Raw genomic sequence first — 27,917 nt, 5'->3', positions numbered from 1 at the left:
CATGGGTTCTGTGAACTGAGAACTGGGGGCTGACAGTGGAAACCCAGACTGCTGCTCTGTGCCTCACATAACTGTTTCCTGTTCCTATTGCCCTGACCATCTAGAGACACCTGCGTCAGGGGAAAATACTCTCCTTAGTGAACGTGAAGCTAAGAGTTCCACTGCGTCAGACCCACCCAACAAGGGCAAGCACACTAAGAGGTGTGACCAGTCTTTTTGGCAGCAGCAGCAGTCAGTCATTACACTGATAAAGATATTCATCACTCAGATTCTATTTTACCTCATTTGGGCAAACAATCTTTTCTGCCTGATCATAGTCAAAGCTGTATTTTTCACCCAAATAACTTGGATGCAAAGCCTTTGGAAAATGTTTAGCTATCATTTTTTGATGATAAGACTTCACATATTCAAAGCTAAGTTAAATGTGGTTCTTTTAACTGCACTTTGGAAGTCAGAATTATCATCGAATAGCTCAAAAACTAATATAAGAATATAAATGTTGTCATTGATTAGAAACAGTTCTAACACAATCTTGTATTGTGAGAATTTTTAACTTTATTGTAAAATCAACTGTGTTTTCATATTCTTCACCTTGAAAATGTCTCATTACATTATGACTCTGATCCCAGATTGTTGTTTTGATTTAATAGCTTTTTGTTCTTTTATAATTTTAAATGTTTCTTATGTTTAACTAAATGAACATAAGGAGATTATTAATTTTTAAAGCTCTAATCACTTTGTAATTAATGTGCTTTCTTTACCAGACACCTCAAAATTCCATTCACACCTGAAACATCTCACCTTAAACTGCTTATCCAGATAGCTTTCAATTTTCCACGGTCTCTGAGGTATAATCAGTCACTAGGGAGGATGCCTCCCTACCTTTTTATTTTCTTCTAGATATTGCAGTGTTACCAGGCCTCCCTTTAAAAATATTGCAAACTTTGGTCTGGAAGAAAATGATACCATTTGTAGCTATTACTGGAAGAGTTTGTCATCACCTCAGTAATATTCCTCCTGGTTATTTCATACCTTGGCAGTGGTATGCCCTTCTAAAAACATAAGTAATGGAATTGAACTCTCCCCAAGTATTCCTTAAGAACCTATTTTTGTTCTTAAAACTTTCTCCCTTAGATTTTGTCCTTAGTTCAAAAGTCTCTTCTTGCCTATATTCTGTCAGAGATGCACAGAAAATGTTTTTTGTAGTGCAAATGTTTTAAAGGTATTCATTATGTGGCAGAGATATTAAGAGTCTTCACAGAATAACCCTCATCAGCTAATGGGCCCTAGTAGGATGAGCCTGTAGAAGTCACTGGAATACACAGTGTTGGAGAAATTTATAGCCAGTCTATCAGCAGGATGTATTAGACATTTAGTCATGAACTAGGTACCTAATTCAGAGCTGACAAAAAGTAAAATCCCATAACAATCCCTCACAAGGAGTAGTTTCAGGAAAAACACCACTTCTCTGTAAGGCTTTAGATACCTATAACTGGAAGTCTTTTTCCTGGATTTGTATGAGAAAGAAGATGTTTGCGATATTTAAAGAGTTTCTCTAGTAATTCCTGACATTGCATGATTCTAAAATGTATTCTGTTAGTTCCAAAGAAGCAGCTCTTTTTTAACAGAACTATAATTTTTTTAACTGATTGTCTTGGCATGACTGTGCAAGATACAAGTCAAGATATAGGGAAAGAACTCAAAGTACATTAAGGAAAAAGATAAAACTAAATTTAAAGCTATATAATAATATTTACATCGCATTTACTATGGGTCAGCCACTGTTCTCAACAATTCATGTATTTTAACCCATGTAATCCTCTCAAGAAGTCTATGAGCTGAGTTTTACTATAATCCCATTATTCAGATGTGGATACTCAAACACAGAAACCAGCTTACAGTAACAGAGAACAATGATTTCAACCCAGGGAGCCTGGTTCCAGAGATGGGCTCATAAACATTACACTCACTACATTGTCTCTTAATACCTTTCATCATGCCTCTACATGCTCAAGAGCACAAAATTCAGGGCTGATATCTCCAAGTGCAACTATAACAAGACATTTCTTGAATTAACACTGATCCACTAGATCTATCAATGAGAACAGGTAGAATAAGCAGTGCTAGGACGGGAAAAATCAAAAAGCAAGGAAGCATGACATAATATCAAAACAAAAAGATGCCAGTTTAAATCAAAATACAATTTTTAAATTATCATTAAGGACTATAAATATTTAAACAGAGCCAGAAAAAATGCCCAAAAAATATTAAAATGAAATTTTTAGAGGAAAAACATGAGTGGAGAAAAAAAAACCTGACTTTAGCTTCCTGGTGAAGGCCTCAGAAAAGGCCTTCTGCCACATGAAAAAAATAAATTTATTGAAGATGCCAACTGTTGTGCTTCGTTTAAAGATAAATTTCAAATATTTGACTTAGGTCTATAGTACAGAGACTCAATATTATTCAGTCGTCATCGATATATCTGTCCTAGCAAAGACATAATTTTCTGGCACATAAAATACATTTTAAAATAATATGCTTTTAAATATATTAGAAGAGCAATGATACCAGCATAATAATTCTTATATTTATTCAGTGTATCCCTAAGCCCAGTGCTGTCAGTTTCAAATGCAAAGCCTGTCATACTAATTTGCTTTTATTCCTCTAGCATGAGATATTCTATTAGGCATTGCCTTAGTCTAAAGGTTGAGTGAATGTACTTTTAAAAATCAACACATGAAGAAGGCTATTTCATCTAATTAGATTAATCCTCACCTAATGAATACACAGGGAGTTGCTACAGAGTCATGAATCCAGCTCTTAGTAGGTATTTAACCAATATTTCTTGCATGAATTAATAAATAAATTTATCTGGCCACCAAAGCAGGAAAGCAGAGTGTGTTTTCCTTGAACATGATGACATAGGAACTTGGGTTTCTCTCTCAACTTCCTGTTGAAGGGTAGCAGAATATGCCACCACCAAATATGCCACTTTGGCATAAGAATTATTTTGAGCTGAAGGCAATTGAGCAGCAAGTATAAGAAAAGCTCTCTGCCCTCCCCCATTTGCCTAAAAGAACATACATTTATAAAGGTGTCCCTCTCCTCTCTCTATCAGGAAAGGACAGAAATTAATCCCCAGAGATAATTCTAGACCCTTATAAGTCCAGAGACAGCACCAGGAAAATCTACATAACAAACCTTATTAACTAGTCCTTATCTTCCATTAGTTCCCCAGTATATCTACCTTTCTACAGTTTGCCCTGCTAGGAACTCAAAGTCATTTTCCTTTGTCTTATTACTTCTGTAAAATTTTATTTTTCTGTTGTTAAGATAAGCCTAGGTTCTAGCCTTTGAGTTACTCATCACTGAGTACTTTGTGTGTGCAGTGCACTTGTTAGTAAACTTGTTTGGTTTTCTCTCATTAATTTGTCAGTCTTACTTGCAGGGCTCTCTGTTCAATGAATCTAAGATGTGTAGAGGAACAAGAAAAGGTTTCCTTCCCTATACTATTAAAGTGAAATATAAAAATAGAGAGGGGAGATCACAAAAACACAATAAAATAAAATGAAAGGCCAATTATTTACAAAAAACCAGTGTTTTACTCAATTAAGTCATTTCGTTGATTAAAAACACACGAACAATTGGTATTACTGGCCAATTCAACCTCTTTTCTTAAAATTTTTTTCATTTTTCATACAATTTTTAAAGGTTACAGGTACAACCTCTTGAACTAGAATGAGGCACCTCTAACAGTCCTCAGCTCAGGGATAATAAAAGTACAATGATTTGCATGTAGCTTGGAGCTGTTGGAAACCCTATTCCTCAAACTTCTTTTTGCCTGTGAAACCATGGACCACCCAACTTGTACCTTCAATGTACTGGGGCCACAGACCTTCCTCCCAAAGTGGGTATTAAAACAAAGCTGAGAAGAGAGGATAGAGGCAGGAGAAAAGACTGCACTCTAGACACAAAGTGGCTGACTGCTGGCTAGTGCAGGATAATGTGTCTAGAAAAAGGTACTTCCCTGAAGGTTCATTGTCTTTTCAATTTTCAAAACTTTGAAAATCTGGATGTCAGTATCCTGTTAGTGGTATTATAAACCTCAGAATATTTTCTGTTCCTTCCAGATTCATTAGGCCTCCACACCATGCAGTTATGCTACTGTAGGCAAATTTGTTCCCAGGCCTAGATATGGATTGGCTTTTTTACATTTTCTAAAATAGGTATTTTCAAAAGGGGTGGTACTGCCCCTTTGGGGGGCGGACGGGGATATGTGAAAACCTTCGGGATTGTCACCACCATTTTCAGAGGGTCACTACTGTTATTTTGTTTGGGAAATGGGGATGTCAAATGTCCTGCTGTATGTGAAACAATCCAGCACAATAAACAATAATCTACCCAAAATGCCAATAGTGCTCTGTTGAGAAACCCAAACCCCAGAACATAAGTCATTACCTGAAATGTCACACAGAGGCTTAAGATGTAAAATGGATAAAAGCAAAGCCCAACAATGAAATAAGAAAATTTTGGTGGAATGCCCTAAAAATCACAAAGAAAATAAAAAGTCTCACTCTCACCCAGTATTATTTAGTGCTGTTCCTGAAATTCTGACTATGCATAAGGATGGGAAACAGAAAAAAGAATTCCTTAAAAATTGTTAAAAATAATCTCTTGGGGGCTTCCCTGGTGGCACAGTGGTTAAGAATCCGCCTGCCAATGCAGGGGACACGGGTTTGAGCCCTGGTCTGGGAAGATCTCATAAGCCGCAGAGCAACTAAGCCCATACGCCACAACTACTAAGCCTCTGCTCTAGAGCCCACGAGTCACAACTACTGAAGCCCGCGCGCCTAAAGCCCATGCTCCGCAACAAGAGACACCAGTGCAATGAGAAGCCAGCGCACTGCAATGAAGAGTAGCCCCCACTCGCTGCAACTAGAGAAAGCCCATGCGCAGCAATGAAGACCCAATGCAGCCAAAAATAAATTAATTAATTTAAAAAATAATAATTAATCTCTTGATACAGATATACTCAGTTAATAGGAACCCAATGCACCAATAATAACAGGAAAAATCAAATGGTAAGGTAATTCACAATAACAATAAAAATACAAAATGCCTAGGAATAGCCTTGATTAGAAAAGTAGGACCAATCTGAAAAGATAGCAGAAAGAAAATTTGAATATAGAAGACATCATTGACATATAGAACAATAAATGAAAAGTCATGTGCTCTTTACCAGGTAAATTATTGTTCGATAGTTGCACTCTATATTTCTTTCTTCCCCTCCCCCTCCTCCTTCTTCCTCTTCCTCTTCCTCCTCTTCCTCTTCCTCTTCTTCTCCTTCATCTTCCCCTTCTCCTTCTTTTTCCCACTTTACAAAATTATTGCTGCATATATCTGGGAGAATAAGAAGGAAACTGTTATATAATGAAGTATTTGTTTGATCTTGGTGTCTGATTCCTGGGAATGAGCCTCTAAATCTTTGGAATTTCCCGAGTGATAGAAATGCCTTTGTTGGTGAACCCATCAGCCACACCTGAGTTATGCTAATGAGACAACTCATAGAAGACCCCAAGTTAACTTCAGGATGGGAGCTGGTCATTCCAGAAATACCAGCTATATTTTAGAGAATTGAGACTTTGAACCACATGATGTCAACTCAGTGTCGAACCTCTGAGAAGGGGAGGAGTGGCCAATGATTTGATCAACCATTCCTGTATAATGAAAGCCCAGTAAAAACTCTGAAGCCTGAGTGAGCTGCTTTGGTTGGTTATCATACACTGATGTGCCAAGAGAGTGGCACATTCTAAAGACACAGAAGCTTCATGTTTAGGATTCTCCCAGACTTCATCCTATGCCTGTCCCTCTTTGGCTGATCCTCATTTGTATCCTTTATAATAGAACTGTAACTGTAAGTGTAATGCTTCCCTGAGTTCTGTGAGTCATTCTATTAAGTTGTTGAACCTGAAGGGGTAGTGGGAACCCGTGAGTTTGTAGCTGGTCAGAGATGTAGGTGACCTGAGAACTGTGGAGCTCGTGGCTGGTGTCTGAAGTGAGGGGAGTCTTGTGGAGGACTGTTTGCTTAATCTGTGAAGTCTGCACTCATTCTGGGTAGCCAGTGTCAGAATTGCATTGCAGAAACAATAACAAATAACATTTTTAGTTCAGGTGGTAAAATTAATTATATCCTTATATAAGGCAGAAATTATTTCTGTCTCATTGAGCTGCCTGTTTATTCTGAAAGACTTTATTTCAAAGGACGAATCCCAAACCAATATTCCCTTGTACTGAAGATAACTCTCCGTAGATCTCTTGTGATTCTGCACATCCTCTGAGCAAAGATTGACTTGGTTCTGGACTATCATTTCAAGGATGTTTGTACAGCAGTCTTGGAAGATAGGGATAGTGTTTCCCAGCAGAGTAAAAAACAGACATGCTTTTTAACCATTATAGAAGCTTTCTCTAAGCTCAAGTTTTCTCAAGTGCAGCCCACTATGTATGCCGATGTCACCTTTTCATGTTATCTTGTGGAAATTGGGGCTCAAAGAACTGGCACAAAATAATTTTGATTCTTTGGCTACTGATACTGCTACGAATAATAAAATCTTTTGTCTTAGACCCAGGAGTCTTGAGTGTTCTACTAGCATCCATGAAACTGTGACAGACTAGTTTTTTAATTTGCAGGTAGCATAATATCTCTGTACTCGTCATTGTTCTTGACACATTAGTCCTCTTGCACCTGCCTTAACACAGGTTTTCTGGCAAAGCATTATAGCTACTCCAGCCCTATCTTCCCCCCAGAAACAAACATGAATATGGTCTCAGGTGCATTTACTCTGGTGACATCTCAGGAAGCTAAAAGTAGTTAAGGATCTTTCCAACAGAGTGGCACAGAAAACATTTGGGACATTTATTGAAAATTGAATAAAATTGAAAATGATTGGAAATATTGGGTTAAATCGAATTTATAAACTGAGGTGTAAGAGGAAAAGGATTTGAGTTATGTGATATCAAATTTGGGGATTGGGTAAGAAATATTAAACAATGTGATTTAGTTAACTCAAAAAAATGTATGAATGAATGACTCACTGATTTATATACAGATATTTATAGATAGGGAGAGAGGTAAATAGATGATAGATTGATATTTAGATAGATGATAGATATTTAGATAGATAGATGCAAAGATAGATTTATAAATGTTCTCTAAAATCTAAGGGCAGTAATAGTGTTGAGTTCATGGGCATTACAGCTAAGAAACTAAGATGAAGCCCAGAAAACACTAAATGGTCAATTTATTATAAGTACATTCTTATTTATTCAATTGGAGACATACACATTTAGTATCTGACAAGCCTGGGCATGAGTGCACATAAAATTAATGTGGAGCATTCATGGCTAGAAAGAAATACTATTTTTAAACCTGGAAGTTGAGAATAAAAGTGTCAGTAATTCAGGTCTCTAGATCTTCCTCTCTGTGAAACTAACTTGGTAGGAATCCTAACTAAGGGAGTCTAACATAACCCATGTTGTATAAGAACAACTATTAATCTGTCCTCATCTTCATGTAAAAAATGTTTGGGCCAAATGAGTGCCACAATCCCTGCTGGAAAATGAGTCTAGTCACTTGATCACCTTGACCATTATGAAAATCATGAAAACCAAAACGATACCAGTTTTTGAATAGCAGTATATTTTTCCTAAAACTTGATGTTTGTATTTGGAATGCAAATCTTTTGCTGTGGTTAGAGTTGGCGAAATTGGCCTTTCTGGTATGACTTCTGATCCTGTTAATAAATTACTTTCAAATTCCCAAAGATAATACCTACCTAGTTCAGTGAATTATCAAGTCCCTTGTTAATCAAATCTTTTAAAAGCAGCTACAAAACTGATTGGGGCAGGAGGTACAGAAAGAGGATGGTGTAGAGGGCATAAACAGTATAAATTACTCAGTTTTCTTAAAGAGCTTTCATCAAACAGGCAAGATAAGATCAGGAAAAATGCAAAAAATGCTGTATATAATTAATGATGAAAATTCTGATAGTCCAAGAGCTGTAAAAGCAGATGGTGATGAAGAAAAATGTAAATAACTTGGAAGGAAAGGCCTCTTAGAGAAGGCAAGGCTTTAAACTTTTGAGAGAACTTGAAGGATGAAGGAGACAAAAATGGAGGTAAAGTTACACAGAAAGGAAGAAGAATAAATATAGGACTAGGAAGGAGAATAGCATGCCTGGTTTGAGGATTACTTTTAAGGAGTAGAGGGAAAATCAGTCAATTTATAGGATGATCCTTAAATTGTAAGCACAGGAAATTAGATTTGGTGTGGTAAGAACTAAGAAGACACCATAGACTATAGAGCAGAGGGGTTTTTTTTGTTTGTTTGTTTGTTGTTGGTTTTTTTTGCGGTACGCGGGCCTCTCACTGTTGTGGCCTCTCCCGTTGTGGAGCACAGGCTTCGGACGCGCAGGCTCAGTGGCCATGGCTCACGGGCCCAGCCGCTCCGCGTCATACGGGATCTTCCCGGACCGGGGCACGAACCCATGTCCCCTGCATCGGCAGGCAGACCCTCAGCCACTGCGCCACCAGAGAAGCCCTAGAGCAGAGTTTTAAGTTTTTTAAAAACCTGTCAACTTAGAATTCTTCACCCAGGAAAAATACCTTTCAAAACAAAGGTAAAATTAAGACTTTTCTGAAATACAAAAGCTGGAAGAATTCATCGCTAGTAAACTTTTTGCTCTGAGAAATATTAAAGTCTTTTAAGCAGAAGGAAAATGACACCAGATGAAAGTATGGATCCATGCAAAGGAATGAGAAGCAACAGAAATAGTAATTACATAAGTGGAAAGACTTTATTATTATTTAAATGTGTTTAAAAGCTAACAGACTGTTTAAAGAAAAAATAATAGCAGTATATGGTCTGTAACGTATGTAGAAGTGAAATATATGATAACAGTGTCACAAAGGCCAGGTAAGGGAGATATGGAAGTATACTACTGTGAAGTTTATTTTTTTTGTTGTTGTTATGCACATAAAGCATCTAGTTTAATCTTCACCAAATCTAATAAAGGGGATACTGCGAGTGGAGCTATTTTTTTCTGCAGGAGGAAACTGAGGTCAGAAGGGATGTCAGTGGCCAAGACCACACAGAGGGCGAATACCACACAAGGGGGTTCTGGTCACAACCTGGGTCGGGTGGGGGCGGGGCGGTGTCTCTGTGTATATTGCAACCCCTTCCCAGTTGATGGCAGTACAGCAGAAGAGGTCCCTGGCATCAGCATGGAAATCAAGGGTGTTGGGAGAGGGGCGCCTTTTTTCTGATTCACACCCAGGGCCACTATGGGTTAATGGTGGCCCTGATGGAAGAGGTGGCCAGACTTTGAACCAGGGCCAGCTACTTCTAGAGCTGGAGTAGCTTCCCAAGGACACTGCAGGAGCCCCGTGGGGAAGGTTGTTGTTCTGCCGTGAACACTCACCCGCTGTATCCGGGGGGAGGTGGGGAGGGGGTCACTTCTTCTGCACGTGGCCACAGTCGTACTTGCTGCGCACATCGGTGAACTTGACGCCTGGCAGGTCCTGCCTGCAGCTGCCCTGCACGAGCATGACGTGTTGCTCCTGTAGGCTGTGGACCTCTCTGGGAATGAAGCAGACATCCTCCCGACCAGTGCTGAGCTGCATGTGGCTGCATTTGCGGTTGGCCGAGTTGGGCTTCTTAGGCTTGCAGATGAACGTACTCAGGACCACGCCCTTCAGCTGCTGCCGGCCAGCCGAGGGGCCCACTTTCGCAGGCGGATACTTCAGAGATCCCCGGTGGTGCATCTGGTTCTGGGTGGCTGTGGGATGCGTGGCCCAAGGCAAGGAGGCCAGGGCTAGGCCATGATTTAGGAATGTGCTGAGGCCACAGAGAAGGCCGGACCAGGACATCCCGCTGCCTGCAACATCCCAACCCTAGCCGGGTCCACAGACACATGGAATCCGGCCTCTCTCTGTTGTGAAGTTCTTATATTATACATGCAGTGGTACATCATTTAGGCAAATTGTGATAAGTTAAACATGTATACTTTGAACCTAAAGCAACCCTACACACACAGACACACACACACACATACATGCTCACACACAACAAAGAATTATAACTAAGCCAGTAAAAGAGATAAAATGAAATAATAAAAAATACTTAATCCAAAAGAAGAAAAAGCAATAAAGGGGAACAAAGAACGTATGGAAAAATAGAAAACAAATAATAAGATGGTAGATTTGCACTCAACTATACCTATGATCACATTAATTATTAATGATCAAAAAAATTGGATTTTAAAAAAGAGCAAGACCCAAATATATGCTGCTTAGAAGAAACCTACTTTAAATATAAAAACACAAATAGGCCAAAGCTAAAGGGTGGGAAAAGATATACTATGTGAGCATTAATCACAAATATTAGTGTAGATTTTAGAGCAAAGGATATTATCAAGGATAAAGAGGTCCATTTAATAAATGATAAAGGACTCAATTCATTCAAAGGACATAGAATTCTAAATGGTTTCTTGCCTAATAACAGAGCTGCAAATTACATGAAGAAAAACTGATAAGTCTGTGAAGAAAAATAGACAAACCCACAATTATAGATGGAGTTTTCAACACACCACTCAATAATTTATAGAACAGGTAGACAGAAAATCAATAACAATATATTGATATGAATAGTAAATCAATAACACTTGAATAACACTATCAACCAAATTGAGACTATTCCACCCGGAAACAACAAAATACACATTTTTTCAACTGCACATTAAGCATTTACCAAAAATAAATCATATTCAGGGCAAAAAACAAGTTTTATTAAACTAGGAAGGATTCATGTTATACAAAATATGTTGTGTAGCCATGATGGAGTTAAATTAGAATCAATAATAGAAAGATACCTGAAAAAATACTTCAAAATAGCCCAGAAGTCAAAGAAGAAATGTTTTAAAAAACAGAAAATACTTTAAACTGAATGAAAATGTGGGATATAGCTAAAGCAATACTTAGGGGGGAATTATAGCAGCAATGGCCATATTTGAAAAGAAAAAAGGGAACAAATTAATAACTTCAATTTCTACATTAAGAAAAGTAAGTTAAACTCAAATTAAGGACTTCCCTGGTGGCACAGTGGTTAAGAATCTGCCTGCCAATGCAGGGGACACTGGTTTGATCCCTGGTCCAGGAAGATCCCACATGCCACGGAGCAGCTAAACCCGTGCGCCACAACTACTGAGCCTGCGCTCTGGAGCCAGTGAGCCATAACTACTAAGCCTGCGTGCTACAACTTCTGAAGCCCACACACCTAGAGCCTGTGCTCCACAACAAGAGAAGCCACCGCAGTGAGAAGCCCGCACACTGCAACGAAGAGTAGCCCCTGCTTGCTGTGACTAGAGAAAGCCCTTGCCCAGCAACAAAGACCCAACACAGCCCAAAAAAAAAAAAAAAACCACACACACACCACCAAAAAAACCCAAAAAACAAGCAACTAAACAAACAAAAAATTCAAATTAAGCAGAAGAAAGGAAATGATCAAAGCCAAAATCAGTAAAATCCAGAAAGAATAATAGAGAAAATCAATGAAATCAAAACCTGGTTCTTTATGAAAATCAGTAAAACTGATAAATCTCTAGCAAATCTGATCAGTCTGATGGGTCAGAAAAAACAAAGACATAAATGACCAGTATCAGAAATGAGAAAGGCAACATCACTACATATCCTACACATACTTAAAGGATATTAGAGGATACAAAAAGGATAATAAAGGAATGTTATGAACGTTATGCCAATAAACTTAACTTAGATGAAAAGGAAAAAAATAATTGAATGTCTACCAACCCTCACTCAAGGAGTTGATAACTGGAATAGCCCAATATCTATTAAAATATTGAGTTTATAGTTAGAAACCTTCCCATAAAAGGAATTCTCCCAAACATTGAAGGAAGAAATGTTACCAACCCTAAACAAAGTCTTTGAGAAAATTAAAAAGAAAAATATACTTCCCAACTTATTCTATGGTTTCAGCACTACCCTAAAAACAAAATCTGAAAAGACACTTCAGGAAAGCTACATACTAATATCCCTTATGAACATAATGCAAAATTTCTATGCAACCTGAAGTCCTAACCTATGTCTTTGGTGATTATAAAGTGGTTGCTCCCAATATTCTCACTTTTATAGTTACAACTGGTTTATATAACAATTAGCTTCACTTCTGCTTTTATAATTTGTATAGGGACATATTTCCCAGGTTTGAAGCCAATTTTGTTAACTTTTTAATGAAGTTTAATGAACATATAGAGAAGTGACTCTTTATAGAGCCCAGCTCAATGAGCTTTCATACACTAGACATACCTGTTTAACCAGATCCAGATTAAAAACAACAGATTTAACTCAAGCAATTGTATAGGCTTGGTAAACTCAAAATCTCCAAGATAGGGATTCAGGCTAGAGACCAAGAGAAGAGTTGCAGCTTGATTCCAAAGGCAGTCTGCTGGCAGAATCTCCTCTTGCTTGGTAGGGGTGAGGTGGGGTAGTTTCAGTCTCTGAAATTTTAAATGACACATAAGACCAGTTGATTTAATAGATATATACAGGGCATTCCATCTAAAAATAGCAGAATACACATTATTTTCAAGTGCACATGGAACATCCTCCAGGATAGATAACATGGTAGGCCACAAAGCAAGTCTCAACAAATTTAAGAAGATAAAAATTGTATCAAGTATCTTTAAGATGACAACAGTATGAAACTAGAAGTCAATTACAGGAAGAAAAATGGATAAAACACAAATATAAGGAGACTAAAGAACACGCTACAAAAAAACCAATAGATCAATGAAGAAATCAAAGGAGAAATCAGAAAATACCTTGATACACATTAAAATAAAAGCACAACTTTCCAAAATGTATGGGACACAGCAAAAGCAGTTCTAAGAGATAAGTTTATAGAGATACAGGCCTAATAAAGAAACAGAAACATTCTCAAATAAACAATTGAATCTACCATCTAAAGGAATTAGAAGAAGAACGAACCAAGCCCAAAATCAGCAAAATAATAAAGATCAGAGTGGAAACAAAATAGCAAACCCCCCCTCAAGAAAACCAGAAAACAAAACAAAGACCAATGAAACCAAGAGCTGGTTTCTTGAAAAGATGAATAAAATTGATAAGGCTTGTTCCAAACTCATCAAGAAAAAAAGAGGGTCCAAATCAGTAAAATCAGAATTTAAAAGAGAAATAACAATGGATATCACAGAAATACAAACAATAATAAGAGAATACTCTGAACATTTATATGCCAACAAATTGGACAACCTAGAAGAAACGGATAAATTCCTAGAAAAAAAAGTGGTCTTCCAAGACTGAATCAGGAAGAACTATATAATCTGAACAGACTGATGACTAGTATTGAAATTGAATCAGTAATCCAAAAACTCCCAACAAACAAAGTTCCAGGACTGGATGGCTTCACAGGGGAATTCTACCAAACACATGAAGAAAGTTAATACCTATCCTTCTCAAACCATTCCAAAATATTGAAGAGGAGGAAACACTTTCAAATTCATTCTATGAGGCCACCATTACCCTGACACCAAAACCAAAGACACTATCAAAAAGAAAAAAACAAACAAAATTACAGGCGAATATCCCTGATGAACATAGATGCAAAAATCCTCAACAGGGTTTCCCTGGTGGCTCAGTGGTTAAGAGCCTGCCTGCCGATGCAGGGGACACGGGTTCGTGCCCCGGTCCGGGAAGATCCCACATGCCGCGGAGCAGCTGGGCCCATGAGCCATGGCCGCTGAGCCTGCGCGTCCGGAGCCTGTGCTCCGCAACGGGAGAGGCCACAACAGTGAGAGGCCCGCGTACCGCAAAAAAAAAAAAAAAAAAAAAATTAGGCAGAAGACCTGAATAGGCATTTCTCCAAAGAAGATCCAGATGGCCAATAGGCACATGAAAAAATGTTCAACATCACTAACCATCAGGGAAAACAAAGTCAAAGCCACAATAAGATATCACCTCACACCTGGCAGAATGGCTATTGTCAAAAAGACAACAAATGATAAGTGTCAGTGGGGATGTGGAGAAAGGGAACCCTTGTGCACAATTGGTGGGAATGTAAATTGGTGCAGCCACTGTGGAAAACAGTATGGAGGTTCCTCAAAAAATTAAAAATAGAACTGTCATGCAATCCAGCAATTCCACTCCTGGGTATATATCTGAAGAAAATGAAACCACTTATTTGAAAAGATATATGCACACCAGTGTTCATAGCTGCATTATTTGCAATAGCCAAGATATGGAAGCAACCTAAGTGTCCATCAACAGATGAATGGATAAAGAAGATGTGGTATATATATTATTGGACCTGGAGAGTATTACGCTCAGTGAAATAAGTCAAACAGAGAAGACATATGATATGTTTTCACTTATACGTGGAATCTAAAAAGTTAACAAATGAATATATGAAAACAGAAACCAACTCACAGATACAGAGAACATACTAGGGTGGTTACCAGTGGAGAGTGGGGTAGATGTAGGAAGAAGACAGGGGAAGGGAATTAAGAGGTACAAATTACTATAAATATGTAAAATAAATAAGGTACAAGGATGTAATGTACGGCACAGGGAATATAGCCAATTATTTTATACTAACTTTAAGTGGAGTATAATCTATACAAATATTGAATCACTATGTTGTGCTCCTGAAACTAATATAATATTGTAAATCAACTATGTTTCAATTAAAAATAAAACATAAAAACAAAAAACACCTTCATAGAAATATCTGGAAGAGTGCTTGACCAAATATCTGGCACCTTGACCCAGCCAAGCCAACACATAAAATTCACCATCACAGGGTGGAACTCATCCTTCTGGTATGAAGACTCCCACACTCTGCCACATTGACCAAGTGAGGGCTCCTGGGCCAATCCAAGTTATAAAAACTAATAAAGCATAATGTCTTAATTTCATAGATTTAAATACACTTCATAGTATGTATATAAATACACATTTCAAAAAATTTTAGTCCTTTGAAGTTCCAATTTTTAGGAAAAAAATTTTTATTTGAGGTATAATTGATATATAACATTGTATTAGCTTCAGTCGTACAACATAATGATTTGATATATGTGTATACTGTGAAATGATTACCACAATAAGTTTATTTTTATATCCATCACCACACATAGATACAAATATTTTTTTCTAGTGATGAAAATGTTTAACATTTACTCTCAGCCACTTTCAAACATACAGTACATTATTGTTAACTATAGGCATCATGCTATACATTACATCCCCTGGACTTATTTATAACTGGAAGTTTGTACCTTTTGATCATCAAATGTTTTTAAATACAAATTAAAGTTGTAATTTTACCTTCCAGCCAGAATGGGTTGTCTTTTAATATATTATGGTTGTGTTTTTCTTCCTAAATGATGCAAGGATTTTTAAAAAGCAGTACTGGTATAAGTGAAAAAGGTGTGTCTTAGTTTAAACAGTTTGGTAAAAGAAAAACTTTGGTATTGATTTATGTCATCATTTCCAATACTGGTTTTCTATTCATTTATTTTATTCATCTTTACTTAACCATTACCTACACTTTACTTTCAAGTTTCTTAGAACACAACCGCTTAGTCAAACAATGATTTGGAAAGCAACTTAACTCATGGGAAACTAAATTCTCTATAAAATACAACTGCATCCTTTTATGACATGTAAATTCCCTGTTGTTTAAGTATTTTTTGCATTGTATTTCTTAAATAAAGGTCTTCAGAGAAGTCTAAGATGCATTCATATTTGGCCAGTGCATATTTTTACACTCTGTATTTTGAGTAAGGAAGAATCTATTTAAATTCTCTAACAAGAGGAAATGCATCTACTTCAGACAATTGAGTTTTAACAAACTCAGTTTCATTTTTATTAGGGTTTCACTCTGAGAAATAGCTGATGACATTATTTGCTTTGTCCTCCTTGGCGATTCAGTTTCACCTTTGTATATACAATAGTGGGGAAACACTGTAGCCTGGACAGTTTTGGTTTACATTTGGCCTCCTCGAATTTCATTGTAATAGTTTTGTTTGGCATCCAAATTCTATGTAAGTCCCAGTTTATATTCCCCTTCAACTGAATAATTACTAGTCATCACATTTCCATAGTCCCTGTCAACATTTTTCCTTTCAGTGGTACGGGAAAGTGGTACTGGAAAGTTTTGTTCTGATTGTGTTTGTTTGCCAAGGGCATTTATTACCAAGACTTGATAAAGGGTCTGATTGGACCACATTTTCTTCAGCTGGTTCTACTCATACTCAAGAACTTGACTGGCTCAGCTGGTTGGTTTGTTTAAATTCAGAGTTGTGTTTTTCCCCCATTACATGCTTTCATGATCTGGAAAGTTTTAGGGAATTATTTTTTTAATCAACTCCAGGATCTTTTGAAAACTAGAAATGTAGCCAAAATAACTTCACTTGAAGCTGCTTTTTCACTTGAAAAGCAGCATAGCGTAAGTTAACAGCTCAAACTTTGGACACTTGAGCCACACGTATAGGTTTGAGTGCTGGCCCCAAGACTTACTAACCTCTCCGTGCCCTGATGCCTAGTCTTACAAATGGGGAAACTATTAGTTACCTAATGTCAAAGGTTGCTGTGAGTAATGCCTTACACACAGTAAGTGCTGAGTGTTTGTTATGGAGTGCTAGATATACTCTGTCTTTGGAGTAGTTCAATAAATTAAATCACTTAGATATTTAGTAAACTCTGTAGTAGGCTAGTTGAATTAATCAAAAGCTAGTCTCCATACAGATACTCCTTTAAATTCAATTAATATAATTTAGATGCATTAAACAACCTTAGTGCTTCTCCTAGGAATAAATATTAATCATGAACCCACATGTTTCTAAATTATTCCAGTAAAATGATAGCTCCCTCTTAAAAGTCTTTAAATCCATATTACCATATTTCATCTATTTAAAGATACTTTTTTCATGTTTTAGCATCTTTTAGGATACATTTTACAATCTGAGATTGTAAATCACAATCACAGTCAGGCCTTGACCAAACATTCTATAGTTCAGTCCTTTCCTGGCTTTCAAATTCCCATCATTGAGTTAAATGCCTGGTTAATACTATATGTGTTGAGTTTAATTGCCATAATAAATGTCTATTAAAAGATTACTGTGTACCTCAGCATTAAAACAAAGAAGTTATTGTGTCTGCAGGAAGGCATGGAAACAGAGCACTTGGGTATATATTTGATACTGAAGAAGCAGATATTCATCTTTGAAGGGATAGTCACAGTTCCATTTTTTCATGCATCAAGTTCTTTATAGGATCTAAGAAAGGATAAAAAAAAGTATAAAAATGTTATAATATAGTTTGTTCCTGAAATACATGCAACTGTCCACAGACACCTTCTAGTAAGGTCGGTAGTTTGTGGGGGAAAACCTGCAAATTATATTGGAGAAATCTTTTAAAAAATCTTTGTGTTGGGCAATACTGTATTGGGCAATACTATGTGGAAAACCACAATATTCCACAGTATTGTGTGGAAAACACAGACATCAACAACACTAGGTAAAAGGTGATTCAGAAATATTGGACTCAAAACATGAAGAAGTTTAAGAAATACCTTCATTAATTTAGTGTATTAATATTTTCCTTTTTATACTTAAGAAAAGAAATCTATGATTTTAAAAAATTACAAGTCAAAAAGAGCTCTTTCAGTAAATATTAAAAATCTAAGTGATACATAGACAAGGCATATATCTTAACTGGCAGCACTGCTTTCTTCTTTTCTGATATATAAAATAATAGCACAAATTAAATTGATGGGATATTATATATGATGAAATATAATAAGCATCAGTAACAGTTTCAAACAGTACTTCTCGAACTATCTGTGGTAAAGAGCCTAGTTATTTTAATTTCTAATCCATCATAAATAGATATTTTGTAAAGTATAAGAAAAATGAGATTAAAAGAACAAAAATATAAGCTTATTCTTTACATTGTTAGATATAACAAATGTAAAATTACCTTTCAAATTGCTCTAAACGTTTCCCAATGCTGACTCTCACATTCTGAACTTATCTTACCCCAGACCAGTAACATTTTGCAGACAAGCCCAGTTCGAGGACCACACTTTGAGCATTACTGATCTTTGTCGCTGTGGAAGAGACATAATCATTGAATTGTCAAATATTCTCAGTGATGCCAGGTGGAGTTCAGAAAAAAATGAAACTCAGGTTTTCTTTCTTAAACACATCGTCTTATATCTGATTGAACTTGACAGTTTATAAAACACTTGTACCAAGGAAACCTTCCAGTCAAGTTACCTGCATAATTTCAGGCTTTGATGCATATTCTCTACCACAAATACATACAGACTGGTAACAGAGGCCAAAAAACCATAGCCCACCTCAAAAACAAGATCAGCATTTTTACTGGACAGAAATGCAAAACAAAGAGCAGGGACAAAGCCAGAAGAAGACAATTGTAGTCAGAAGTTTAGCCAAGGCCGAGTAAACAGACCAATGCTAGAAGGCAACAGAAATATTGTACTCAAACCAATGCAAGAAGGCAACGGTAATACTTGCTCCTCAAGCAGGAGGCTGGAACGAGGCTCCCGAGCTGGTGAGAGGACATGGACAAAAACAGCTTCTAATTCAAACTCTGCAAGAACCTGTGAGCTGAAGAGGCAAGGATGTAAAGACACCATGTTTCAGCCAGTCGCTGGACCAAGCCTCCTGCTGGTTCATCAGTGGATCTGCAATGTCTTCAGCTATCAAAAGTGCTTTCATGTGCCTCCACTAAAGTGACCCTCTCAACTGCATGTGTATTATGCAGGGAAACTGGATGTATATTATTATTCCTGTTTTACAAATGAGAAAACTGAGGCTCAGAGAGGTTACCTAGGATCATACAGCATTAAAGCAAATATCAGAATCAGGACTAAGAATCAACCGTGTAATATGCCCAACCTACTGTGTATCTGAAAAACACCACTTGAGATAGATAGGATAGTTGAAGTTAATAGAATTGCTAGCAGAAAACTTGTTCTTTGCTTCCAAATTAAAGTATTTTAAAATTAAAACTGAATAGGTATTATAATTTGTGTCTCTTGCAATAATTTCCCATCTCAAACCAAAGGATGTCAGTATTTTCAATAAAGTTTCAACAGTAGGGGAAGTGGATAAACTTTTGCCTTTTACAGTTTAGTTTATTGGTTTCCATCTAGTATTATCAAACACTAAGGGGGAAGAGGATCTACAAGAAAGAAAGAGAGGATTTTCTTATTTTATTAGGTGGGGAGAAAACCAGCAACAAGATAATCTAAAGCCTGAACAGGACTTTTCAAAGTGTTGAGAAGATGATTGAAAAAGATATGCTTGCATGCATCCTGGAATTTTCAAAATAGTTCCAATTTCATATAACTTTAGTTCTTCTAATTAACAATGCTCAGCAGGTTATAAATAAATGTGACTTAATTCCAATGCACTATATAAATCAAGTCATAAAGTAGGAAAGAGGCTTTTGTCAGATCTTCTAGCCAGATTTTTTTTTTTAATTCAGAAGTTCTAGGCTACATTTGAGGGAGGGTCTCTGAAACCAAAGTACCAACCAGATGACTTCGGAGTCACCCTTGAGCAGATACAGAAATTAGTACAGGAAACACAGTTAAAATATCAAACATGAGAATCCTGTAAACTAGAGACACCCTTACTTTGCCCAAGTTCCTAACAAAAGTCCCTCTGAACTATCTCCCTGCTGGCAAACAATAAAAGTTCCAGTCCTCTGCTCTTCCCTTCTCTAACCTCACCAATTACCTTGTTCATCTAAGTAACATGTACAGGAAAGGATACGCCATTCTAAAAACCTTGAAATTATGTGGAGTTTCTTAGAACTTACAGAAAATAGGGTTATGCTTTTTAGATAAAAAGTAAATATATATTTATGTTTTTTAATGTATTCTTATTCAATGCTTCTTTACTGTTCTGATGAGACATTAAAAGCCATATTATATTATCAGACTTAGATGTGTTTATATGTACACACTTCTCGCATACATGCGGCCTGCCACATGACTTGACATATAATTTCTTGTTTGCACTTTGAGGTTAAGAGAAGTTATATGATTATTTCAGCGCATACAATGGGAGGGTTGGAAATGAACACATCTTGATTCCTTATACTGTGGATAAGATACTAGAAATGATTATTCCAACTTCTTTAAAAGCAATCTGGAGCATTGCCCTTAACCCCAAAATCCATTAGGGAAATATTAGCTCACTTAAAAATTGTTCATGCTTCAGAACAGTCTGTTTCCTTCAAGGTTGTAAGAGGATAAATAATGAAGAGACTCTTGAAATGTCTCTTAGTTTACATCTTAGCAGTTAAGAGTATTCAAAAACAAACCATAAAGTGCTTATGATTTACATGTTTAGCCAAGCACTTATAAACTGAGGGTCATTTTTTTCTTTTTAATTTCTAAAATGGAAATTTCTTACCTCATAAAGAAGTAGGAAAATGTTTATATTTTTCCCTTTGTTCCTCTTACTGTGTGGCTTTTCACAGAATCTTGGTGAGTGGAGAATCTTGGCTCCAAATGGAGCCACAATTCCATTTGGCGATTGCCCTTACAGATCAGATTCTGGGGGGAAAAAATAAAGATTAAGCCAGTTATGACACAGGCTTATTCCCAAACAATGCCTAAAATTAATGAGTTTCTAACTATTTGAGTATCCAAATAATGCTCAAAATCCTTTTCTACATAAAAGAGAAAGTTGCCAGAACTTAGTGTTAGTCCTTTACTGATTGAAAATGATGTCTCGATTCTTATAGAGATTATTCACCTCCAAATAAGCTATTAATTGCAATATTCAGGTACTTATTTATAGTTTGGTAGTTGGCATACACTTCTGGTTTCAGGACTCCTACTGCTCTGAAAAACATCTAGCAGTGTCTGGCAGCTGACATTTATAGATATATCATTATCAAGATTTGAAGCAGAAGCTCAAGACATCTTTTGTCAGATCTTTTAACCTGATTTTTTTTTTTTTTAATTCAGAAGCTCTAGACTATATCTGGGCGAAAGTCCCTGAATCATATCAGGAGTTAATGAATTAAGGTATTTGTTTAGTAAGCACGTATTAAATACTTTGTATTCAGACACTGTTTTACGTGCTGGTGATAAGACTGATAAGACATGATGCATACCCCCAAGGAGCATATACAGTCTAAAAGGAAGAGAGGGCCACCAAAGCAACAAATTTAGTAAAGCTTTGTAGGTGCTGTGCTAGAAGTGTATATATGGGTTCATAAAGGAGGGAGGGGCTGACAACTGGATGGAGCCACAAGGAGTCAGGATACTGGTCAACGGAGAAGGTGAGGCTTGAATTCAACCTAGAGAAAATTCTGGTTTTCACCAGGAAGTATAGGTTGTGTGGGCCCATGAAGGAGAGTCACATGAGTCAGGGCACAGTGGTAGGAAACAGCAGTATGGAACGTTTGGAGAACCTGGGGTATTTTGCTGTGCTGTGAGCATCAGATACAAGAAGAATTGTGTTCAGTGAGCTGTCAAGCTGAAGAGGAGAGCGTGAACCAGAGTAGAGGACCTTGTATCCCAGGTCAGAAGTTTAAACTAAACCCTATGAACTCGTAGCAATAGAGAGTAGAATGGTGGTTGCCAGGGGCTGGGGGGCGGGAAAAATGGGGAGAGGTTAATCAAAGGATACAAAGTTCTAGTTATAAGATAGATAAGTTCCAGGAATGTGATGCACAGCATGGTGACTATATTGTGTAGCTGAAAATTGCTAAGACAGTAGATCTTAAATGTTATCACCAGAAAAGAAAGGTAATCAGGTGAGGTGATAGATGTGTTAATTAACCTTACTGTGGTAGTCATTTTGTAATACATACGTGTATCAGATCATCACACTGTACACATTAAACCTACACAATATTAATGTTAATTATAACTCAATAACGTTTAGGAAAAAACCCTATTAATAAAGGGCAACCTTTGATAAAGTCTAAAATGGTAGGAACACCATCAGATTTGAATATTACAAATTGGAGAGGGTTAGATAAGGAACAGGGACTCTATAGCAAGAGTCAGTGAAGGGTGGTGAAAATCTGAATTAAGGCAGTGCTGATTAGAGTAGAGGAGGAGACAAAATATATTTTTAGGAAGCAGAATCCAAAGAACTTGACCACAGATTGAATGAATTGTTGGAGAGATATATGGATCAATGCTTTGCTGATCCATTCCCTAGGCCCTATTATTATCAATGAAATTAATTTGTAAGACACCTGGATCTGAAAATGAATGCCTGTGAGGAAGGGTAATACTTCTGATATTTAACAACCTCAGATTTAATAGCCCAGGCACTCATGCTGGTTTTCAACATGGAACCAGGGCCAGGAGTGCCCTTGCTGAGCCAGGAATTAACCCCTTAATAGCGGGATCATTGAGAGGTCTAGCAGAGTCCAGGGGAAGAATTGGGGTGGCAGGGGTTGTGGTGGTGGAGGGATTAATTATTTACTAAATGAGCAAGAAGTCTTTAGCATTTTAACAACTGGTATGGCTGAATATTATTAGCTCTGGCTGTGGTGAAGAATAAAAATAGTAAGCCCTAAGAGAGATTTACCCCATTTCTAAACAAATCAATAATGACATAAATTCATAGGAATCCTCATCTGTGTATCACCAAGCACCTTCTTCCAGTTCAAGGTATGGTAAAAAGGGAAAAATAGTTGAGCGCTGGGAGAAATAAGCTGGCTTTCTGGCTCTGCTCTTTAATATTGTATGACCTCAGGCAAATATTTAACATTTCTGAACTTCATTATTTTCCTTTATAGAATGGAACTAATAGCATTTACCCTACTACCTCCCAGAGCTGAAGTGTGGATCAAGTAACATAATATATACAAAAGAGCTTTTGTCAGTTGTGAAGCTCTCTGTTAAAGTTGGTTATTGTTACGACGATATTAATGCCGTAACCTGAGTTTCCCTAGGCGTCCTCAGGCTGTGGAAGGCTTAATGACATAGGAATGACATTAATTTAAGCTGCAATAGATAGCCTTTGTTCCTGCCTGCTGACTTAGGGTCTCAGCCCATGGAAGCATTCTCCTGAGGACTTACCAGAGCTCTTAAACCAGTCTGACCTTCACCCTCAGCAGCACAACCTTTTCTGGCCACCATCTTAAAGAACGGTTGTTGCTTCTCCTGATTCAAATGAATACCTTCCCATGACACTGCAGTCATGTCACTGCTTCTACAGCGTCCTCTCAACCACTGCACTGTCCCACCAGACACTACGGTTGGGCACCACTTCCTGCTAGGAACTCCCACTGGGGCCCACACAAGGGTAGAAGAGCTACGCTGAGTCTAAGGCAGTGATTCTCAACCCCAGCTGTACACTAATCTCTCCTAGGAAGATTTTAAAATATCCATGCCTAGTCCCTCCCCCACCAGACTAATGGAAACCACATCCGTGAAGTTAGAGCCCAGGTATCAGTATTTTTAAAAACACACAAGTGATTCTGATTTGAGTGAGTGTTGAAGGTCACCCTGTGGGTGGGTGGAGCACCTATTTCTCCCCTGCCATGTTTCACCTGTTAGGCTGCAAAACTGCATCTCATGTGCCCCCCTGCCTTAGAGAGGCTCTCCAGAGCTGTAGCAGAAACTGCTACATTACATTTCTCTTTATTTTTTAAATCAGTAGTGATTGCATTTACTCCTTTAGGTGTGAGAAAGCACTGTTTTATTTTTACCTCATACTATATCCTTGTATTATTTGTGTGTTTTATAATGTGGTACATAAGTACATAAAGAAATGTATATTTGTACGCTCAAAATATTTTGCTTACAGGGCTGTGGGAACAAAATTTTATAGAAGACTGTTGTCTTCCTGGCATTTATGACATTTCTATAGTTATTAAGAAACTATAAGAACTAAGACTTCCTGGCATTTATGACATTTCTATAGTTATTAAGAAACTATAAGAACTAAGACTTAATTTTTCTAATCTGAAAAAATATCTACAACTCATTTATTGAATGGTCTCATATATGGGCTGTTAAAATTCATGAAATAATTGAAGTTCCTAAATACTAAAAGTACTAGTGAAAGCCACAAGCTTAAAAGGGATTTTTTTTTTTTTTTTGAGAAAGAGGGTCAAACTGGTCTCCTGATTCCAAAACCAAGGGTGTTTTAAAAATATTTAAATATTACATATTTAAATGCTATATATTAGTACACATATATACAAAATAAAGAAAATTTTGCCTGTGAAATAAAAATAATAACTTCGAAATTACAGAGAGAGACTTTCTCAGATGTTTTCCAATCTGGTAATAAAATACTAATATGTATTTTAGTTAAGTGGAAGGCCTCAACCACAAGACTTTTTTTCTTTCAGGATAATTTTGTAAACAGTATACTCCTTAATTAAGCAACAGCAAAATACCCATCTAAGTGACTCATCTATACTACATTGCTGAGGGATTTAAAAAAGGCTCCATTTACTAATACAAGTTCCCCACAAATAGTTTTATACACAGACACACACACATCCCTTTTTCATTCTGTGCTGTGAATTATTTAGCCCACTATATAACTGTCCTAAATAAGTTATTAAAACAAAGTAGTTATAGAAAGTCTAAGTGGGCATGTTATAAAAGCTTTGAATTTTATTGGAAGATAGAAAAAACATTTCCTGTCATTGTCAAATCAAAACTCTCTTGGGCCCTAGCACAAGGCCCTTCAAAAGCAGCAGTCAGGATTGAGATGGGAAAACTTTGCCCACGTAAGAACTTCAGCTTCACTTTGTTTAGAAAGTGATGACTGAAGTTTAATTCATTGGATTACATGGCCCAGAAGTGCTGTACCAGCTTGGACCTACTTTGAGTTTCCTTAATAAGTTGGTATGTTTTAGTTCAAAGATGTGAAGACCTGTTTGTTGGTAACTGTATGGAAACATTTAACAAACTATATTAAGGTTACCTTCAGGCACTTCATTTATAAGAACTCCAGCTATTTTCCTCTAGTCTATTTTTCTAGAGAGTATGTTTCTTCCATTAAATTCTGTCACCAAGAAAATAATTTCTGTTAAAAATGTTCATTAATTTTCTTTTCTCTAAATATTTACTCAAAGAAAGTTAGATGTCTGAACTCTTCTAGCAGCTCCTCATATTAGAATGTCAAGTTCCTTTTTAGATTTAACTAAATGGATCAGGAATGTAAACTTGATTTTGGTTAATAAAAAGTATTCATGTTAGATCTTTCCAATCTCATAATTTCATTCTAAGGTAAATTTTTTCTTTTCATCCTATTTCTCTGGCCATGATGGAAATTGGAATTTTTGTTAAGCTCTTCCTGTTTATGTATTATTTATAGGAGGTATTTTTTTCACATTGTAACCACCATAGCCAACAAAGTCACTCCAAATCTCCTTCATTTGTGCACTACCATTTGATGAGAAATTATTAAAAAAGAAGAGGATCACAGATTGTGCTTCTATTAGGCAGGGAATTAAGATTAAAATAGTCTATTACCTAATGAAGAAGACCAAAGTAAATTTTTTTAAGTTATTTACAACAAATTCTGTTTAACCTCGCTCTATTTTTATGTAGATGGGACTTTTCTAAGGGTTTGTCCCATGAAAAGCAGTATTTGATAATTCTTTGAATAAATAGGACAGTGATTTTTTTATTGAAGTATAGTTAATGTACAATATTATTTAAGTTACAGGCGTACAATATTAGTGACTCACAATTTTTAAAGGTTATACTCCACTTATAGTTATTAGAAAATATTGGCTATATTCCCTGCATTGTACAATATATCTTTGTAGCTTATTTCATACCTAATAGTTGGTACCTGTTATTCTCCTACCCCTATGTTGCACCTCCTCCCTTCCCTCTCCCCACTGGTAACCACTAGTTTGTTCTCTATCTCTGTGGGTCTGTTTCTTTTTTGTTATACTCACTAGTATGTTGTATTTTGCGGGTTCCACATATAAGTGATATCATACAGTATTTGTCTTTCTCTGACTTATTTCATTTAGCATAACAGTAACACCCTCCAAGTCCATCCATGTTGTTGCAAAGTGATTTTTTTTTAAGGTCAGTCTAAGAACTGTTGATTTCCTTCACTGAATCTATTTCCCAAATTTCTTGACACTTAAACGATAATATTAAGGGAGGAAAGCAGGGGGTAGCTATGGACTCAAACAAGTATTGCAAAGACATAATGATGTTCAATATTAAATAACCTGCAATAGTTATGACTATGGCAAAAGTTCCAATAGTGGGCTAAGATAAAAGAAAGATAAAAAAAGAAAAAGCATCTTGCAACAGGTAAGTCTAAGGAATAGGGGAAAAACAAAGCTTCACAAATAGCATCCTGGTATTCGTTGGGCTAGTTTTGTGCAGAGAAAAGTACTTTAAGCTGTAATTTCATGTTTTCACTGATGCTTTCTTCACATCAAGAACGTATGTACACATGATATAACACTGTATAACCTTGAAATTCATGGAAGTAGTATACACGTAAAAGAGAAGTTCTAACGTAATTATTTATGAAGAGGAAAATTACCAAAATACACATTAAGCAATTGTAGAATATATATTGAACACCATTCAGTAAATGAATAGCAAGCTAAATTATATCCAACAGAGCAGTTCTCAAATTGTGGTTATATTGGTTATCTGAATTAGTAAAAGTAAGATATTACCATTAATGAGAATTTGACAAATATAAAATACAGAAGAAAATATTTTATCCATTGTTTCACCAGATGAATAAATAACAAGATTAAAAAAGGACACAAAATCAGGGTTGATTTGGGCAATAAAGAACAGCTGAAGAAAAATCTATAGCAATCTACAGGTATTTGAAGGATAATGGCAACAAATTACTTTTAACAATTGCCATAAAAAAGTTGGATGTATTATGTTGGATTTAGCTTCAAGCAGGAGAGAAAACAGGAATAATCTTTGCTGAGCATCTACTATGTTCTGCTATCTCAATTCAATCTCACAACAGCTTTGCAAGCTAAGGACTGTTATCTCTATTTAACGGATAAAGAAACAGGGCTTAGATCGGGGGTCCCCAACCCTGGGCTGCGGACTGGTACTAGTCCGTGGCCTGTTAGGAGCCCGGCCACACAACAGGAGGTGAGCAGTGGGTGAGCATCTGCCGTTCTTGGTCCCTCACATTACCGCCTGCACCATCCCCCACTCCCGTCGAAAAATTGTCTTCCACAAAACAGGTTCCTGGTGCCAAAATGGTTGGGGACCGCTGGCTTAGATGAGCTAACAACTCATCTAAGGATTTACATGGCTAGGAAGCAAGCAAGGCGTTTAAATCCAAGTCTGTCTGGCTCAAATGTCACTTCTGGAGTTACTGACTGCACGTGAGAAAGCCCCATGGATCCTGCAGCATGCCAAAGGGCAAGAGAGAGAGGTCTAAGGAATATGGGTTTTATACCACTGTTTCCTCTTTAAGCAAAACAGTTCCACTTGTTACTTATTTTGTACTGGAGATCTGTGTGAGATTTCAGTAAAAACAAACAAGCAAACACTCTCCTGAAAAAGCTTAAGAAGTCTACCACACAATGTCGCTTTCCAGCTTAGCTTTCAGAAGTTCTGGACCGAAAACAAAACAAAACAAAACAAAAACCTGTGAGAGATGAAAATGTCCAATTTAACTCTTTCTCTGGAGATGTTAAAGTGAAAAATGGACAATTGTATTTTGAGTATAGAGTACAGTCCCTTTTCTTCCTTGATGTACAAGAATGAAAGAGATAGTTCCTCAGATACTTTCTAGGATAAGGATGACAGATTTGGAGCACCCAAGCCCTTGTCCATCATGGCTATTCAG

General features: G+C 36.9%; 1 pseudogene; it reads right to left on the bottom strand.

The window, feature by feature from the left end:
• Positions 1-9,507: 9,507 nt before the first annotated feature.
• Positions 9,508-9,981, bottom strand: LOC113612697 (28S ribosomal protein S12, mitochondrial pseudogene; annotated as a pseudogene).
• Positions 9,982-27,917: the final 17,936 nt, after the last annotated feature.

This window comes from Aethalodelphis obliquidens, unplaced genomic scaffold (genome assembly GCF_003676395.1).
Source record: "Aethalodelphis obliquidens isolate GAN/ISIS:26980383/991018 unplaced genomic scaffold, ASM367639v1 scaffold81, whole genome shotgun sequence".
Taxonomy (NCBI): domain Eukaryota; kingdom Metazoa; phylum Chordata; class Mammalia; order Artiodactyla; family Delphinidae; genus Aethalodelphis; species Aethalodelphis obliquidens.
Note: the sequence above shows the minus strand (reverse complement) of the source record. Positions and strands in the feature narration are given on the sequence as shown.